General features: G+C 43.4%; 1 non-coding gene across 1 annotated transcript; it reads right to left on the bottom strand.

Annotated features, from left to right (window-relative positions):
- Window positions 1–3,172: 3,172 nt before the first annotated feature.
- Window positions 3,173–3,254, bottom strand: trnas-cga (transfer RNA serine (anticodon CGA)). Its single transcript has one exon. It is a non-coding gene; the product is annotated as a tRNA-Ser (tRNA).
- Window positions 3,255–20,391: the final 17,137 nt, after the last annotated feature.

Genomic DNA, 20,391 nt, shown 5'->3' with positions numbered 1-20,391 from the left:
TATGGGCAGTAATCTGCATTTTCGCTTCAATAACGGTGTGTGAGGCGGAGGTCCACAATTCTCTATTCAATTTTTCTCTTCTTCTGCACAACTGCAATACAGTAAAGGATCAATTAATATTGTAAGATGATATACAGAGGCCTGTGAAATACTGAAGTTTAAATGACATTTATGCAATGGTTAGAGATTACCTTGATTCAGGAAATAAGGATGTAAAGTCTGTTTGGCTGGAGTTGAGGAACAGTGATGAATGAACTCACAAGCATGTGTAGTTTACAAGCGCACTCGCAGTAACCACAAAGCGAAATAAATCATACAATGAAAAACAATTGTGTGTGAGTGACAAAAATGGCAATAGTCATGCGTGATCTTAACTTCCCATCTAAAACTCTCGGTTCCATTGTAAAACCGTTTGGAGAACCATAATCAAACAAATCCCACATGTCCCATAAAATATTACGAGGGATATCTTGCTAATTGATTATTCTACTGGTGACTTAATTTTCCTATTTTCTTGGAAACCATCTCTTTAATTGTGAGCATCAGAAAAGGCTTTTTATTTGCCAGCAAGAAATAAATATGTGATTAACCTTTGTTCGTTTCATGTATAAGAACACTGAGACCCCTCTGCACCGCACTTCTTTTGCGTTTCTATCGGTTTTAATGGTAATGTGCCTTTTTATTCATCCCAACAAAGTATATGACCTCGCATTCCCTACATGAAACTGCATCTGCCAAGTATACTCCAATTGTTGGAGGGAATCCGGAGGAACAGTATGTACATGTATTTGGAAAGGCAAGGACTGATTCGGGATAGTTAACATGGCTTTGTGCGTGGGAAATCATGTCTCACAAACTTGATTGAGTTTTTTGAAGAAGTAACAAAGAAGATTGATGAGGGCAGAGCAGTAAATGTGATCTATATGGACTTCAGTAAGGCGTTCAACAATGTTTCCCATGGGAGACTGATTGGCAAGGTTAGATCTCATGTAATAGTCGTGGACCTAACACCGACCCTTGTGGTACGCCGCCAGTACCTGGACACCAAGAAGAACGTGTTCCATCAACTACAACACTGTTTTCTATTGGCAAGCCAATTACTGATCAAAGCTGCAATCTCTCCCACAATTCCATTTCTCCGCATGTTACCTATTGTGGGGAACCTTATCGAACAACTTTCTGAAACCCATATACACCACATCAACCGGTTTACTGTCATCTACCTATTTGATCACTTTGTCAAAAAAGTCAATAAGATTCGTTAGGCAAGGCCTACCCATCACAAAACCGTGCTGACTGTCCCTGATCAGATTATTCTTTTCTAGATGGTCATAAATCCTATCTATAATAACCTTTTCCAACACGTTACCAACAACAGCAGTGATACTCACTGGTCTGTAATTACCAGGGTTGTCTCTTAGAGACTTTTTGAACAAGGAAACAACATTAGCTATGCCCCATTCCACAGGCATTATTCCTGACGATCAATGCCAAATGCTCATCAATCTCTTCCCTTGCTTACCAGAGGATCCTAGGACAGAAAACACCCGGCCCAGCTGACTTATCTATTTTCACACTCTGCAGTATTTCTAATATCTCTTCCTTGTGAACCTCAATCTCTTCTAGTCTAGACGCAAGTATCTATGTATCTTCCTTGCCAACATTTTCATTTTCTATAGCGAACACTGTCGAAAAATATTTATTTAGTGCTTCCCCTATCTCCTCTGACTCCACACTCAACTTCCCACTATTATCCTTGATTGTCCCAAATTTCACTCTCGTCATTCTTTTATTCCTGACATAGCAATGGAAAGCCTTAGGCATAACCCTGATCCTAACTGCAAACAATTTCTCATGTCTCCTCCTGGCTCTTCACAGCTCCCTTTGTAGGTCTTTCCTGATATCGTTGTAACCGTCGAGCAATCTAACTGTGTTTTCACATTTTTTCCTAACATAAGACTTCTTGTTCTTCTTGACCAGGGATTCCACTTCCTTAATAAACCACGGCTCACGCATTCTATATCTTCCTCCCTGCCTGACAGGTACACACACAGGAGCTTTTCCTTGAATAAGCTCAACGTTTTTAATGTGCTCACCCCCTGCAGTTTCCTACCCCATTCTACGCTTCCTAAATCTTACCTCATTGTATCGTAATTTCCCTTCCACCAGCTGAAACTTTTGCTCCGTGGAGTACACCTATCCCTTTCTATCACGAAAGTAAACCTGAGAGAATTGTGATTGCTGTCTCCAAAGTGCTCACCTACTTCCGAATCTAAAACCTGGCCAGGCTCGTTACCCAGTACTAAATCGAAAGTGGCTTCGTCCCTTGAAGGCATGTCTACACACTGTGTCAGGAAGCCGTCCTGCACACACTGGACAAAAACTGACCCATCTATAGTACTCGTACTGTAGTGATCCCAGTCAATATTTGGATATTGTCTTGAGTATTCCAGAGTTTTTCATTGTTCCACAGTCCAGATGAAGTTTGCATTCCTCACGTACGGGAGCGAGAATTCTTTCAATGTCTCAGATCAGTTCCTGTCCCGAGAACATCAAAGTCAATGTCCCGTCCTCTACTCGGTCCGACAGTTCACATTTCTGATCCTCCTCTGATTCCATTTCCCAAAGTGTTTCTCAAGATTTCCAAAGCTGGAGTCTAAATTATATGGTTTGCTTCCTAAACATTTCTCCAACTGACAATATTTTCACAGTATCTCTTCACAAGCTTCTGGCTTGCACCATGTCCAGGGATAAGAAGTCCCGTTTGGTGGAGAGATTCCCGAGGCTGGTGAGTTTCACTTTGGAACAAAGATGGTTAAGTAGCAATTTCCTGCAGTTGTTTGTAATGATGGGAGAGGGAGCGGTGGGGAATGAGCACTTTGACGAGCAGGAGGAATTGTTGCCACTGACCCGAGTCAGAGAACAGTGGACAGGGATTAAAGGAATCTAATGAAAAACAGCACTTCTGCTCAGGACGTTCAATAACAACTGCAGAAACCCGATGTGTCGAGCAGTGTATCTGGAAAGTGAAACAGAGATAATGTTTTAAAAAATGGAACATTTCTGATGAAGAACTCCAGTTTCCCAAGTCTAATCAAATTACCGGCCTGGTTTGCAAAATAGGTTTTCTGAATTTTGAACGAAAATTATTCCAGCAGGAAAGCATACAGAACGCAGTCAGCAGGATTCGAACCTACGTGGGGCAACCCCAATGGCTTTCGAATCCACCGCCTTAACCACTCGGCCATGACTACAGACGGCGATGCTTTGTTGAGCATTGACCAAATCAGCCGTGATCTCATTGAAAGCTGTCGCTGACTTGATGAGCTAAATGCTTCCATCTCCTTTCATACCTTTGCTGTCATTTGTAAGGTGCGAGACACCAATGTAAAAGAAGAAAAGCACAAAGGTAGGAAAAGATATTTGAAGCCAAACTGAGTCAAATTTATGTATTGAAAGGAAAATCACAATTGGCAATTTGCTCGATCTCTTTGCGAACATGACCAGCAGAGGTAAGCAAGGGAGCTATTGATCTGAGTATTCCTAGACCTGAAGCAAACAAAGGTTATTGACATATTCATTTCTTTTTCTGGTGAACGAAATGTTCTTTCCTGATGGTTACAATGAAAGAGATGGTTCCCAATAAAGACAAAGATTAAGTCGCATGTAGATACATTTCAATGTGACACGATTCATTTTCAGTCCCTAATTACCCCAGAGATGGAGGGGGTGAGTTACTTTTCTTCACTCTTCAACTCCTCAGCATGGAGGTACAGACATGAAACCGCTAAAGATGGAGTTCTTGAATTGGGAACCAGCGACACTGAAGGAACTAGGCAAAAGTGAGGACTGCAGATGCTGGAAACCAGATTTTAGATCAGAGTGATGCTGGAAAGGCACAGCAGGTCAGGCAGCATACGAAGAGCAGGAAAGTCGACGTTTATATTGCCAGTCCTGCTGCGTTCTGCAAACAATGTTCGTTTTGGGCTCAGATTTCCAGCAACTGCAGTTATTTGTTTTATGTTAACCTTCATAATGTTTTGGACAAAACCAATGACCTGCCAGCATCGGAAAATCGGCAGAAGGACTGGTACACCGATATGTTTGCTGAACAATACAACCATTTCATGAGCGGGAATACGATCCGGGCCACGGTGCTGAGAGGACCAAATCCCCACAAGTAAATAACAAGACAAGGCGATAGATACTATCGTATTTGGTGTAAATAAAACACCCTTTCTGAACATTTTCGTTGCAGATTATTTTCAACTTGTCTTCGAAGATTTACAAAGTGGGAAAAGGCCATTCCGCCCGTGTGCAATGCGGCTAATTAGAGAGCCATCTATTCTAGTCGCAGTTTCCAACTTTGGCCCAAAATCCCGTGTGTTCTAATGTTTCTAGGGCAAATGTCAATGAGGTTATCCTATGTTCTTAAATGGCACAATAATGGGGCAGAAGTATGACACTTGCACAAGGTATTGTAACTCTTTTGAGGAACTCATGCTCATTTTCACCCACAGAGGGAGACGCACAGGAAGATGCCCCCAAACTGACGGAGGTGTCCGTGGTGGAGAGCTGGAATCTGAAACGGACAAAAGGACAAATGCAAGTTTTAAATGCGGCAGCACAGAGGCGACTTCTCGACAGGACTTCACAGGGGAGTGTCAACATTGCCCTCGAGCTAGGTAGGACTTCGAACTTACAACCTACTGATCCGAAGTCAGACGCGTTATGCATTACACTACTGGCCCAAGAGACAGCCCTAGTGTTCGCAGAATGTCGATATGTAATGCCATGGACTTTCATGGAATCAGAATTAAAAAGGTGAACAAGCACCGAAGATAATCACCAACATTGCTTCACTTCGAAGTTTCCAATTTGTGAAGCAGTGCCTTTCACTGGCAAAGGAGAAACATTTGTCCTCAGCTGCCTGCTTCAGGGTCGCCTACTTCTCTGCTGGAAGATTCCATCGATGTATTCACAGTCACGACCCGATTTCATGATCCACTCCAGTGAAAAAGTGTCATGGTGTCGTCCAGACAAGACCATGCAGAAACTCAGCGAGAGACCTCTGGTCATTTCGAGCTCTGGATGTGGAATTAGACGAGATGCGTGACACCTTTTACTGGCGCCGCCACTTCACAGCAAATTAGCGGCTCAAAACGAGCCGTTGTCAGCATCAGCTTGATTTGTACCTTCCTGCAGTCCATTTGCTCAACAACATCAGATAGATCCCATCCGGCCCAGCTGACTTATCTATTTTCACACTCTGCAGTGTTTCTAATATCTCTTCCTTGTGAACCTCAATCTCTTCTAGTCTAGACGCAAGTATCTCTGTATCTTCCTCGCCAACATTTTCAAATTCTATAGCGAACACTGTCGAAAAATATTTATTTAGTGCTTCCCCTATCTCCTCTGACTCCACACACAACTTCCCACTATTATCCTAGATTGTCCCAAATTTAACTCTCGTCATTCTTTTATTCCTGACATTGAAAGCCTTCGGATTAACCCTGATCCTATCTGCCAACAACTTCTCATGTCTCCTCCTGGCTCTTCTCAGCTCTCTTTTTAGGTCTTTCCTGATATCGTTGGAACCCTCGAGCGCTCTAACTGAGTTTTCACATTTTTTCCGAAGATTTCTTGTTCTTCTTGACCAGGGATTCCACTTCCGTAGTAAACCATGGCTCACGCGTTCTATATCTTCCTCCCTGCCTGGCAGGTACATACTTATCTAGGACACACAGGAGCTTTTCCTTGATTAAGCTCCACATTTTTAATGTGCTCACCCCCCTGCAGTTTCCTACCCCATTCTACGCTTCTTACATCTTACCTCAATGTATCGTAATTTCCATTCCACCAGCTGAAACTTTTGCTCCGTGGAGTACACCTATCCCTTTCTATCACGAAAGTAAACCTGAGAGAATTGTGATCGCTGTCTCCAGAGTGCTCACCTACTTCCATATCTAAAGCCTGGCCAGAATCGTTACCCAGTACTAAATCGAAAGTGGCTTATTCCCTGGAAGGCATGTCTACATAATGTGTCAGGAAGCCCTCCTGCACACACTGGACAAAAACTGACCCATTTATAGTACTCGTACTGTAGTGATCCCAGTCAATATTTTGATATTGTCTTGAGTGTTCCAGAGTTTTTCATTGTCCCAGAGTCCAGATGATGTTTGTATTCCTCACGTACAGGACCGAGAATTATTTCAATGTCTCAGATCAGTTCCTGCCCCGAGAACATCAGAGTCAATGTCTCGTCCTCTACTCGGACCGACAGTTTACACTTTTTCATTCTCCTCTGATTCCATTTCCCAAAGAGTTTCTCAAGAATTCCAAAGCTGGCGTCTAAATTATATGGTTTGCTTCCTAAACATTTTTCTAACTCCCAATTGACAATATTTTCACAGTATCTCTTCACAATCCTCTGGCTTGCACCATGTCCAGCGATGAGAAGTCCCGTTTGGTGGAGAGATTCCCGAGGCTGGTGAGTTTCACTTTGGAACAAAGATGGTTAAGTCGCAATTTCCTGCAGTTGTTTGTAATGATGGGAGAGGGAGCGGTGGGGAATGAGCAATTTGACGAGCAGAAGGAAGTGTTGCCACTGACCCGAGTCAGAGAACCGAGGACAGGGATTAAAGGAATCTAATGAAAAGCAGCACTTCTGCTCAGGACGTTCAATAACAACTGCAGAAACCCGATGTGTCGAGCAGTGTATCTGGAAAGAGAAATAATGTTTTAAATATGGAACATTTCTGATGAAGAACTCGAGTTTCCCAAGTCTCATGAAATTCCCAGCCTGGTTTGCAAAATAGGTTTTCTGAACTTTGGGCGAAAAATGTTCCAGCAAGAAAGCATATAGAACGTAGTCAGTCGGATCAGAACCTACGTGGGGGAACGTCAAAGGATTTGCAATCCATCGCTTTAACCATCCGGCCATGACAACAGACAGAGCAGTGATATTGAGCATTGACCAAATCAGCCGTGATCGCATTGAAAGCTCTCGCTGACTTGATGAGCAAAATGCTTTCATCTCCTTTCATACCTTTGCTGTCATTTGTAAGGTGCGAGACACCAATGTAAAAGAAGAAAAGCACAAAGGTAGGAAAAGATATTTGCAGCCAAACTGAGTCAAAATTATTTATTGAAAGGAAAATCACACTTGGCAATTTGCTAGATCTCTTTGGAACATGACCAGCAGAGGTAAGCAAGGGAGCTATTGATCTGAGTGTTTGTGGACCTGAAACAAACAAAGGTTAGTGACATATTCATTTATTTTTCTGGCGAACGAGATGCTATTTCCTGATGGTTACAATGAAAGAAATGGTTCACAATAAAAGAGAGAGATTAAGTCGCATTTAGATACATTTCAATGTGACACGATTCATTTTCAGTCCCTAATTACCTCAGAGATGGAGGGGGTGAGTTACTTTTCTTCACGCTTGAACTCCTCAGCATGGAGGTACAGACATGAAACCGCTAGAGATGGAGTTCTTGAATTGGGAACCAGCGACACTGAAGGAACGATGTAAAAGTGAGGACTACAGATGCTGGAAACCAGATTTTAAATCAGAGTGATGCTGGAAAAGCACAGCAGGTCAGGCAGCATCCGAGGAGCAGGAAAGTCGACGTTTCTGTTGCCAGTCGTGCTGCGTTCCGCAAACAATTTTCGTTTTGGGCTCAGATTTCCAGCAACTGCAGCTATTTGTTTTATGTTAACCTTCATAATGTTTTGGACAAAACCAATGACTTGCTAGCATCGGAAAATCGGCAGAAGTTCTAGTACACCGATATGTTTGCTGAACAATACAACCAAACCATGGGCGGGAATACGATCCGGGCCACGGTGCTGTGAGCACCGAATCCTCACAAGTAAATAACAAGACAAGGCGATAGATACTATCGTATTTGGTGTAAATAAAACACCCTTTCTGAACATTTTCATTGCAGATTATTTTCTACTTGTCTTCGAAGATTTACAAAGTGGGAAAAGGCCATTCCTCCCATTGTGCATTGCGGCTAATCAGAGAGCTATCTATTCTACTCGTAGTTTCCAACTTTGTCCAAAAGTTTGGTCATGGTGTCATGCGGAAACTCAGCGAGTTCACTCAGACATTTTTGTGTGTGCAGAATGATTTGCCACATTTAAGGCAAATTCAATGGCATCCGAATGTGTATATAGACAGGAAGCGTTCGGAGAGATAAGGAACACGTTTTGGCAAATATGGTTCAATTAATTTCGGTTATCTGTTCAGCAGGGACAGGTTCGATAGGAGGGTCTCTTTCCGTGCTCGGCAACTTTGATGTGCTCCCGCAGCTGAAACCAGTTTTAATGGACCATTTGCAAAAAAATGCACTCTGTTTGTTACGCAGTCAGCGCGTTTGCCTATATTTCTGCAGCGTGGATGGGACGGGTTGAACCAGCGATGAGGGTCTTTCCGGACTTTTGCTTCCAATGACCATTCGTTTGGCACCTTCCCAACTTTGCCATCAAAGAGTTTGGCTGAAGAATAATACGGCACGGATAATGTTACCCCCCTCAGCTCTCCAACGAATCCAGAAACTGTCAGCTCTTCATGTGGAACAGAAGCAAAACAGAGAGGGTGGACCATTGCCAGACACACCGAAGCATGCATGCTGCCTTTGTTGCAGTGCAAGCCGATTATGTCATGAACTGCTCAGAGAAACGGCAGCGAGGCAATTCCGGACATACTGGAGATTTAGTGCATTGCCAAGTCACAGGAAGTGCTCAACAAACATAAAACAAAACGGGACAGCAATAATCCATGAAAAATGAAGTTTTCCAATTGCACTCGTGATGTAATTAGGTCAACAATGCGCTGATGACTCCATCTGATCGAGAGGACCAATCACTAGCCCCCTTCACCAGGACAGTAATGAAGGAAATGCGAGAAATACAAAAAACATTTCTCATCGCGATTGCCAACCTTTTCGCCATTGCAACAACAAAAACGGCGAGCAGATACAATGCAGAATCTGGTTTCATATCAGCAATGAAATACTAATATCCATTCACTTTCAGTGAAAACGGTGAACAAAGGAAATTGTCTGAAATATGAATACCCAGCGCAGGCTACTTGGTTCCCCGATTATACTGCTGCACAGACTTTCATATTTAAAGGTACCTTTCAAAGAGAGTGTTTGTGGCTGTCCATATGGCAATGGAAATTGTTGCCCGTGCTCTCACTGCCATTATTAATTGTGTTGGGTTTGGCATCCTCACCTTGCACGCGGGAGTTCAGTATACAATTCTCAGCTGTGAAAAATCGGAGTGCTTTGGAGCAGAAAGATGCGAAGCTCGTGTGCTTCATGGAGAAGTTGTTGGAATGTTTTGCGGAGCTGGGAAGTGGGATCCTCACAGTTCTGGGTAACATCCTCAGGGTTGCAGAGCCTGTTGTGAAGCCTACTGTCCTGTGGCGTCTGGAATTGATTTAGTTTCATTGCCGCTGGGTCCGGTTGTTGGTGTTGCAGATTGGATCCTGATCAATGTGTTTATTGATGGAATCCATGGAAGCGTGCCCTGCTTCTCGAAAATCTCTGGCTGCCTTCTGATTGCCATGTTCTATTACTGTTGTGCTGCTCTAGAGGATGCTTGATGTCTGTACGTATAGCTACTCGGGACAGCTGGCCGTGGCAATTAGTGACGGCCACACAAATTCTTTGCCAAGAATATGTATCCCACAACTGCATTCCCAGATGTCTGGCACACTAAATTGTCAACTAGGATATGCCATAAAGCAATTGAAACACCATGCTTCCCTTTAATAAAATAAATTTCTGGAAACTGATAGCCAGACTCCTCTGAACACACGGATTTAGGACAGCACATAAACCAACAGCCTCACTGAGGGAAAGCTCACCAGAAAACAATATCCAATGCCCATCTTGTGCAGGACAAATGTGGTTGTCCAGATTCCACGCAGGGACTGCACGAAACACTATATCGGAGAAACAGTCGGACAACTAGCGAGCTGCAATCATGAACTTCAGCCAGCCTGTATACGCCACGGGCAGATGTTCTTGTAGTTGTATGTAGGGCATTGAGTGTTTCTGATTCAGGGTCTTGGACCGTCTGCTGCACTGGTTAATTCCTTGTGTTGTAACTACTGTTGGAACATATGTAAAACTCGATTGCTCATTGAGATGTACATCCAAAATATTAGCCGAGAGAAGGAATTTGGTGGTTTTTCTGGTGCTGTTCCTGTCATGCCCTCTGGAACTGGACTTATTGTGTGCTTCCTGACGGTTCGGTGCATGCTTCCGTGATCGTATTTTGGGCAGAAACCTGCGTTTTATCTTCAATAACGTGCGTTTGCAAACCTGGTACACCTCCCTGTATTTTGTTATCTCTTATTGTGTGCAATTGCAACACGGCAAATTATTAATTTACATTGGAAGGTGAAATCGGAGGCGTGTGAAATGCCAAGGGATTAGTGACATTTATCAATTGGTTGCATATTACTTTGATTCAGGAGATAAGGATGTAAAACGTGTTTGTGTAGAAATGGGGACCAGTGAGGAAAGAAGTCATCCGCAGGTGGAGTTTACAAGTGCACTCGCAGTAACTACGACGTACAAGAAAAAAATACGACATGTGAGTGATAAAAGATGGCAATAGTTACGAGTGATCTTAGTTTCCCATCTCCCACTGACGGTTCAATGGTAAAAAAAAAAAGTTTGGATGACAATAATCAATAAATCATATCTGTCCCAGAGAACAACGCGAGCCATATTTTGGTCAACGATTAGTTTACAGCTGACTTAGTATCTGTCTTTTCTTGGAAACCATTTCCTTTGTTGTGACCATCAGGAAAGATATTACTTTTGACATAAAGAAAATGAAGATTATGTCACTAATCTTTTTTTGTTTCATGCCCAAGTACAATCAGACGACCTTAATCAAATCTGCTAGTCATGCTAGCAAAGAAATCTGGAAGCATGCCAAGTGTGATTTTTCGGTCAATAAATAATTTTGATTCAGTTTGATTGAAACCACCTCTCCCTAAAGTTGTGCTTTTCTCCTTTTAAAATGGTGTCCGGTATCTTCCAAATGACGGCAAAGATACGAGAGCAGATGGAAGCAATTTAGCCTATCAAGTCTGCGACAACATTTAATGAGATCTAGTTAATTCTCAACCCCCGTTTTTATCCTCATCTCCGTGATGCTCCATGTCTGTCTATCATCGCCTTTAATACACCTCGCCTTCACAGCCCTCTGTTGTTAGGAAACCCACAGATTTGCTACCTGTGAATATCCTCCTTATAATTTTCTTAAATGTTTGATCCCTTCAGCTGTGAGAACGCACTCTCTTCCCAATTTCTCGGGGGTGTACATCAGAGCAGAATAATCCCCTGAAGGTAGGTCTGCACTCTCCAGTGCCGCTCCGTGTATTTGAAACATTTTCATATTTTGACCTCTGATTAAAAATAGTAGACCTAATTTGCACATCAGATTTGCCGGTGGTGAATTTTTTCAAGAAGACTTCAATGAGCGTAATTCTACTGGCAGTGAATAGGGCTAGACAAATTAGATCACTTACAGTGGGGAAACAGGCCCTTCGGGCCAACAAGTCCACACCGCCACGCCGAAGCACAACCCACCCATACCCCTAAATTTACCCCTTACTTAACACTACGGGCAATTTAGCATGGCCAATTCGCCTGACCTGACCTGCACATCTTTGGACTGTGGGAGGAAACCGGAGCACCCAGAGGAAACACACACAGACACGGGGAGAGCGTGCAAACTCCACATAGTCAGTCGCCTGAGGCAGCAATTGAACGCGGGTCTCTGGCGCTGTCAGCCAGCAGTGTTAAACACTGTGCCACCGGGCCGCCCTAATGCAACGACATTTTTCTTTTGCGATCCAGTGCTGTGTTTGTTCACCTCTCTGCGCATGAAAATGGATCCTACCCATCCAGTTTATCTCTCATCAATATGTGTGTAATTCAAATTGATGCGGCCATGACTACACACGCGCAATGCTGTCTTAGTATGTCTTATGTAATGGAAAGTTCCAACCTGAAACACCAGGATTTGGCTTTCCTTGGCACCCCAGCATCCTCCTCCTTTCGAAAGAAAGAGAGTCTGACAGCGAATACTGGGGTGCCAGGAAAAGCCAAATCCTGGTGTTTCAGGTTGTAACTTCCCGTTACATAAGACATACTAAGACAGCATTGCACGCGTTTAGTCATGGCCGCGTGATACAGGTGATGGATTAGAAATCCATTGGGGCTTCCCTCCGCAGGTTCGAATTCTGCTGGCTCCGTTTTCAGTGATGTCATGCAGGACGAGTTTTCACTCACAGTTCAGAAATGTCGACTCAACAAAGAAGACCAGTCAGTTGATTATACTTAGCAAACTCAAGTTATTAATCAAAAATGGAACACACTTAAAACATTATCTCCGTTTCTCTTTTCACAGTTACTGCCAGACCCATTGAGATTTTGCAGTATTCTTTGAATGTACTGTGCAGAAGTGCTGCTTTTGAATAGATTCCTTTTACCGCAGTCCTCCGTTCACTAACTCTGGTCAGTGGCAACACTTCCCCCCGCTCGTCGAAGAGCCAATCCCCACCACTAATTTTCCCATCATTATAAATTGCCGCAAGAAATTGCTGACAAACCATCTTTGCTCCAAAGCGAAACTCACCAACATCGGGAATCCCTCCACAAAACGGGACTTCTCATCCCTGGACATGGTGAAATACAGACGATTGTGAACAGAATTTGGGAAAATATTGTCACTTGTCATGTGAAAAAATGTTAAGAAGGCAAAGCACGTCACCCAGTCTCCAGCTTTGTGAATCTCAGAAACTCTTTGGGAAAAGGACTCAGAGGAGAATGAAGAAGGGTGAATTGTCAGACTGATCGGAAACAGTCAGGACAGCTTTCCGTTCTTTAAGAGGACGGGACATTGATTCTGATGTTCTCAGGACATGAACTGATTGGAGACATTGAAGTAATTCTCGGTCCTGTACATGAGGAATGCAAACCTTGTATGGACACTGGGACAATGGAAATACTCGATACCACACAAGATACTGAGAGGTTCGAAGAGAGATGTTTCCGATTGGAGCAGAGCTGGTTCCCTGTGGCATGGGTGTGTCTGTCGTGGATGGGATCAGACTGTTCCCATGTCGCCATTATGAATGTCCCAGTCCTTATTTCGGAAAAGTAAAATTGATAGAGGACAGTTGTCGTTCTGGGAATGTCAGCCTGAAGTGGGAGGTCAATCACAGACTGCTTTCGAGGATCGTCCAAGGTTAGGTTGGAAGTATCAGCTCATTTGACTGTTAACTGAAATGTTACTGGTTCAATAGCCCCAGGGCGACAGCGATTGGTGATCATAATGCATCTGTTTTCTGTGCAGCGCCGTTTCGTGTTTCTAATGGGGTCAGGAAAATGTTTTCCAAACAGAAACCTTTGGTATGACGAACGATAAAAAAAACGTTTCTGCATTGCTTTAATGGTTAATGTACAGAAATGTGGATTCTGGGAATCTGAAGCAAAGACAGAAACTGCTGTCGAAACTAACCAGTTTGGTAGTGCCTGTGGGAGATTACCGAGTTCTGATGAAGTTTTGAAATATTTGTCTCTGATTCTCTCTGAATAGACGCTGTAAGATATGCTGAGATTCTCCTGGTATTTCTGTTCGTGGTTTTAACTGAATGTCTATTCCATTTATAAGGATGATACAACCAAACCCACCACAAACCAAAATTAAGAACTAACACCTCAGCATCTCACTCCACCGCATGCCCAAGGATAACTACACGATACTGCACTTCTCCAGCTTCCACCCTAAATATATTAAAGAAGCCATACCGTCAGGACAAGCGCTTCACCTGCACAGGAACCGCTCAGATGAGGAATAATGCGACAGTCACCTAAAGATTTTGAAGGATATCCTCATGATGATGGAGAAAATGTTGAACTGATTGATCGCCAATTCCGGTGTGCCACAGTGAAAATCTGCAGTGAACTCGTCCGAAGACAGACAGAGGATGCGACTAAGAGAGTATCTTTCATCGTCAGTACTTTCCTGGAGTTCAGCAGGTTCTTCACAGGATTCAGCATGTCACCGATGATGATGAGCATCTCACTAAGAACATCCCCATGGCTTCAATTCTCACCTTCAAACACCCAGCAAAATTATAACATACGACCGTTTACAGTGAACTACTCAGCCTTCACACAGCATTAACCACAACACCACAGCACCATGCCTTCGCAACCTTTGCAAGACATGGACACTACCATCACCCGTTAGTACACCACCCACCACGTACACTTCAGATACTCATGTGACTCAAGCAATGTTGTTTGTCACATATGCATCAGGCAATGATACCACAAGATACCCAGTAATGGTATATTGGCGAGACCATGCAGATGGTGTGCCAATGGATGAATGGTAACGGCATAACAATTGCCAGACAGGATTATTCACACCCAGTCGGGGAAGAGTTCAGCAATCAAGGACATTTGGTTTTCAATCTTCGACTAAATGTCGGCCAAGGCGGATTTCGAGATACACAACGCAAAATCGCCAAACAGAATTGGGTCGCCAACTGCCTTCGTTGTGGTGATGGCATCAACCATGATATTCGGTTAATGTCACACCACATGTGACCCACCACACTGTTCTGTATCTGTGACATCTTCCTTATTGTTCTGTTTCCACACCATCCCCGTGACAAGTTGGTATTGTCTCTCTACCTTAATCACTTTGTTCAATATTGGCTAACTGATAATTTGGGTCAGACTCGCGGCATGCGACTCTAGCCAAATAAAAATCAGAAGAACTGGGAACGCTGTAAACCAGGAGCAAGGGCAAGGGTTACTGGGCGGGGGGGGGGGGGGTAATGGGACTGGGGCATCGTGGCGAAGGGGGCAGGTGTTTCGCTGGTCTGGGGATATTTGTGGAGGGACATGAGAGTTAATGTTTCAGAACTGGTGTCCCTTCCTCTGGTGTTTTTGTTGTGGAGCAGTTTTCCAGTTGCTTCTGTTTCTGTTCCGTGTCATTCCAGTGCCTTGATTTGTCTCCAGTACGACTTTATTTTAACGGTTTGTAATTATCTCTCTGCCTCACTTTATTGGATCATAGGTCAACCATTCTGTTGGTACTCAGTTAGTGGCACATTACTCACACTGTCTGAAGTTCTTGTTCACTTGCAGAGACTAAGTCTTTGACACTCCGCTCCCACAATTTGCCTGATATTTTGATCTGTCTGCCCTTGATCTCTCTTCCCTTAAATTCAGTGTTCTGTGTTATTCCCTCTCACTTCACCTGACTAAAGGGCTCTGGTCCGAAATCTTGTTATTTCATATAAACATGTGCATCTATAACCTGGTGTGATTTCTGAATTGGTCCATCGCTGTCCAAAACCGCAACCTCCACAGCAGATACACGGAAACACCACCACACGCACTTTCCCCTCCACACTATGTTCAAGCTCATTTACTCCTGCTGCCGCATGTAATTCTGAACGTGTTGTTGTTCATGATGAAATCTTAAGGTTCAAGCGGTTCTTTTGCAATGTATGTACTTTGGAATGTAGTTCAATTTCAAAGAATAACATACTTCAAGGGACGATATATGCTTCAAAGCTTTGCCTGAGTTGTTTAAATGTCATTTATCTTGAACCCAGTGAGCTGACGGAAGAATAAACATGCTTTGCACTTCTACCACACGGTGCCAGGGACCCAGTTCAATTGCAGCCTGTGGCGACTGTCTGTATGGTGCTTGTACTCCTCCCATGTGTGCGTGAGTTTTCCTCCCACATTATGAAAGCTGTGTAGTTTCGGTGGATTGCCAAATGGAAAAATACCCAACTTTTCCAGGTATGTGGACGTCAGGTTATTTCGCTATGAGATACTGGAAGAGGATCGATAAGGAAGTGGTTTTTGTTGGGATAATCTTCACTGCTTTGGTATAGACTTGATAGACCGAACGGCCGACTTCCACACAATTGGGATTTTACGAAAATTATTGCGACAGTGCGATTTTCCAGACAGTCCGAAAGATAAATAATGTTTCCAGGTGTCGTTTTGAACGTCTGCAAACGATGTTCCAATTCTCACACAGGAACTACACCTCGAAGTCTGCACTTACGCAATTTAAAGTTGTGCATTCAGTTTCACGCTTCGGAAATCACAGCTTTTTACCATTAAGATCAAATCTTGTGTTTCTTAATCTATATCATAAACAGTCGAATTAGTTTCATTTATCTACATTTAATGCATGTACTTCAAACTGATTGGAATGGTAACTTCTCAGATTCAGGTTCATTTTGATCGTGGATAGGTAGATGACAACCACTCTTCCCATCATCCCAAGTGGATTTGCAAGGCTGAGCCGTGCTGCTCCCTGGGAGAGGGTGAAGCGCGGTGATGGCCTGTTCGGTGACATCATTCATGTATTTGTCTCCAGTTAGTTTCTATGGAGAGGACTGACAATGAGGGGAAGTTCGAAGGCAAGAGCAGATTCTGGGAGGGGAAGCCTCTCGAAGAGGTTTTGGCAGTATCTGAGAGACTTTCCAAACTTCAAACAGGCAAAGTCATTGAATAAAATCTCGGGGGATTCCTTCTAACAGGAGAATGGTGTAACCGAAAATATATAATATAGCCTAAATGAACATAAATACCGCAGTCTTAGCAGGACGAAAGGAGGAAGAACATATTTGATTGAGGACTTCCTGCTGCAGCCTTTAAGTAGCGCAGCTTAGTCAGCTGCTCATAAATGATGGTAAAACATCTATCCTCCAACTGATCACCTTCAGCCACGTGCTGGAGTATGTGTAGTCTACTTCTGTCTATCTTTTGCTGCAAAATGGCTATGGAGACGTGTATGTCTTTGATATCAGGCTTATTCGGAAGAATGGCTCTACTAAGGTTTGACGTTAGCTTTCGTGATTCGTTGGTGAGCACTGCTGCCTTACAGCACGAAGGACCTGGATTCGATTCCAGCCTCAGGCGACCGTTTAGAGTTCGCATATTCTCCCTGTGTCTGCATGGGTTTCTTCGGGTTGCTGCAGTTTCCTACTACAGTCCAAAGATATGCAGGTTAGATAAATTGGATATGCTAAATTGTACCTCGTTCTCCAGAATGTGTTGGTCAGGAGCAGTGCAAACTAATAGGGAAGGGAAATTGCTGGGGGTGGAATACTCCTTCGAGGTTGCGTGTGAACTTGTTGGGCCTAATGACCTGTTTCCACACTGTAGGGATGGTATGATTCTATTTCATAACGTCGATACTTTAACAGTGTAAGGCATGGTACAACTCAGCAGCTTGTTAGTAAAATGGTGAATGGTGGATTCACGCTGATTATCTGTGTCAAAGTTAACTGGCAAGGGTCCATCTCAATTGGAATTGACGACTATGCAAATTTAATTGAAACAGAATCATGGCTGGAAAATACCTCCAGTGAAAATGCATCACCAAATTCAACATTTCTATTCATGGCAAGTTGCTGACTCAGCCTATCTCAAATGTCTGATTACATGAATCTGCTGCAAGAACACAGGGATACATATTTCCAAACTGATCCTCTTAACTCTGTAGCTGAAGCGTTACATTTTTGTGAAGGTTTTCTCACCTCCCAGTAAGTGTTGGCCTTCTAACAATTGAGTTTGACAAAGTTTATTTGAACAGTTCATTAAACTATTTCGATGTTCTGAAGTGGGGGAGGAGAGCAACCCTCTGATCCACTGGGACAGTGAAGGACTGACTGAAGGAATACCTATCCAATTGTGATGTTTAGTACCTTGGAAGCGAACATGCAGATAATGATTTTCCCATTCGTTTACTTCCTCTGTCTTTAGGACGATAGTAGTACGAGAGTTTCGAACATCTGCAGGTTCTACGGGGACGCCCGCAAGCGATCGGGAGAAGGGAGTAGTGGAGCAGGGCGTTTGAGTAAAGTGAAAGGGAATCATGACTGGAGGGCGTGAGGCTGTAAGTGAGAGAGGAAGTGGTGATGCAAGCCTCACTGTTGGCATTAATGGGTCAGCCTATACTCGCCACTGTTCACACTGACTTTCACAACACTGCTGATCAATTCACCACAATGATACTGTTCTCTTGGCGTTGTATTCCCTCTGCATATTAACGTGGTTAATGGGCCCCGAGAGGATGAACGTATCTTCTTTATCCTGTCGGCTTAAACAGATGAATATATCAGTTTGAAATGAACGCAATACGAGATTGGCTTTCTGTGCATTTGCACTGGAGAATGTCCAGGTGTGAACGTTTCTTTTCTGTATCAGCGGAGGTTAGTTTAATTTCTTATGGAGCAACTTTCATAAAGTAACAAATGTCCAAGTTACTGTGATTGAACAGCTAATTAAATACACATATGGTTATGAACATCATCGTCTGCACTTACACCGTTGATGAATTAGTGAAAGCGTCTGGTAAGAACGAGACTAGTATGTTGTCAAATCCTGGCGTTACATGTCCTGTACATTGAAGGATCGTTGCTTAAACTTCTTTAAAATGCTGTATTGTTGATCTACCACACCGAAAGAGCATGCTTCTTGTGTTTGAGCTCAGCGCATTTTTATTTCGTATTACTACATCCTGCCGCCTGCTGTGCCCCCATCAGTCAATACTAGATCCTGCTAATTCAACGGAAAGATTCTGTACTATGTTCCACAAGGACGTTTCAGTTAACGGTCGAATGCGCTGAAACTTCCAACCTAACAAATTCGACGATCCTCTAAAGCAGTCCGTGACTGAATTCCAAATTCAATGTGCCATTCCCTGAACGACTACTGTCCTCTATCAGTTTTACTTTTCCAAATGAAAGACTGAACCATTCATTATGGAGACATTTTAACAGTCTGATACCCTCAAGACAGACACACCCATGTCACTGGGAACCAGGTCACCTCCATCAGGGATGATCTCCCTTTTTGCCTCTCAGTGCCTTGTGTGTTCTAGAGATTTTCATTGTCGCAGAGTACAGATGAAGTTTCTATTCCCCATGTACAGGGGTGAGAATGTTTTCAATGTCTCAGACGAGTTCCTGTCCCGACAACATCAGAGTCAATATTCTGGCCTCTGCTCGGTCCGACAATTCACCCTTCTGCATTCTCCTCTGATTCCACTTCCCAAAGAGTTTATCAAGATTCCCAAAGCTGGTGCCTGGATTGGTTTGGCTCCTTAACATTTTTCCAACTGCCAATTGATAATATTTTCACAGTAAAGCTTCGGAAACCTCTGGTCTGCACCATGTCCAGTGATGAGAAGTCCCGTTTGGTGGAGAGATTCCCGAGGCTGGTGAGTTTCACTTTGGAACAAAGATGGTTAAATGGAAATTTCCTGCGGTTGTTTGTAATGATGGGAGAGGGAGCGGTGGGGAATGAGCACTTTGTTGAGCAGGAGAAAGTGTTGCCACTGACCCGAGTCAGGGAACAGAGGATAGGGATTAAAGGAATCTAATGAAAAGCAGCACTTCTGCTCAGGAAGTTCAATAACAACTGTAGAAACACGATGTGTCGAGCAGTGTATCTGGAAAGAGAAACAGAGATAATGTTTTAAATATGGAACATTTCTGATGAAGAACTCGAGTTCCAAAGTCTAATTAAATTACCGGCCTGCTTTGCAAAATAGGTCTTTTGAACTTTGAGCGAAAATTCGCCCAGCAGCAAGTCATTCATAGCGGAGTCAGCTGGATTCGGAACTACGCGGGGAAACCTGAATGGATTTTTAACCTATCACCTTAACCACTCGGCCATGAGTACTGACTAAAAAGCAGAGCTGAGCATGAACCAAATCAGCCGTGATCTCATTGAAAGCTGTCGCTGACTTGATGGGCTAAATGCTTCCATCTCCTCTCCTAACTCTGCTGTCAATTGTAAGGTGCGAGACACCAATGGTAAAGAAGAAAAGCACAAAGTTAGTGAAAGATATTTGCAGCCAAACTGAGTCAAAATTGTTGATTGAAAGGAAAATCACACTTGGAAATTTGCTAGATCTCTTTGCAAACATGACCAGCAGAAGCAATCAAGGGAGCTATTGATCTGAGTATTCTTGGACCTGAAGCACAACAGAAACACATCTCTTGGATACTATTTTGGACGTATTTCTCAATGAGCTATCATGTTTCAGATATGTTCCATCGGGAGTTACCTCACACAAGGAAGTAACCAGTGCTGCAGACGGTCATATAATCCGAGTTCCAAGTCCCGGAGTCAGAGACACTCAGTGCCCTGTGTGTACCTGCAAGGAACAGCTGTACATGGGGTTTACAGGGTAACAGAACTGCATGAATGCAGCTCGATGGTCGTCTGTCTGCTTCTCCTCTGTCGTTTTCTGTGCAGTCCCTGCGTGCAATCTTGTCAACTATGTTTGTCCGGCAC

Source organism: Chiloscyllium plagiosum, unplaced genomic scaffold (assembly GCF_037043375.1).
Source record: "Chiloscyllium plagiosum isolate Xiang-an unplaced genomic scaffold, Cpla_swu_hap1 HiC_scaffold_70, whole genome shotgun sequence".
NCBI lineage: Eukaryota > Metazoa > Chordata > Chondrichthyes > Orectolobiformes > Hemiscylliidae > Chiloscyllium > Chiloscyllium plagiosum.
This window is presented reverse-complemented; position numbering and strand designations above follow the sequence as displayed.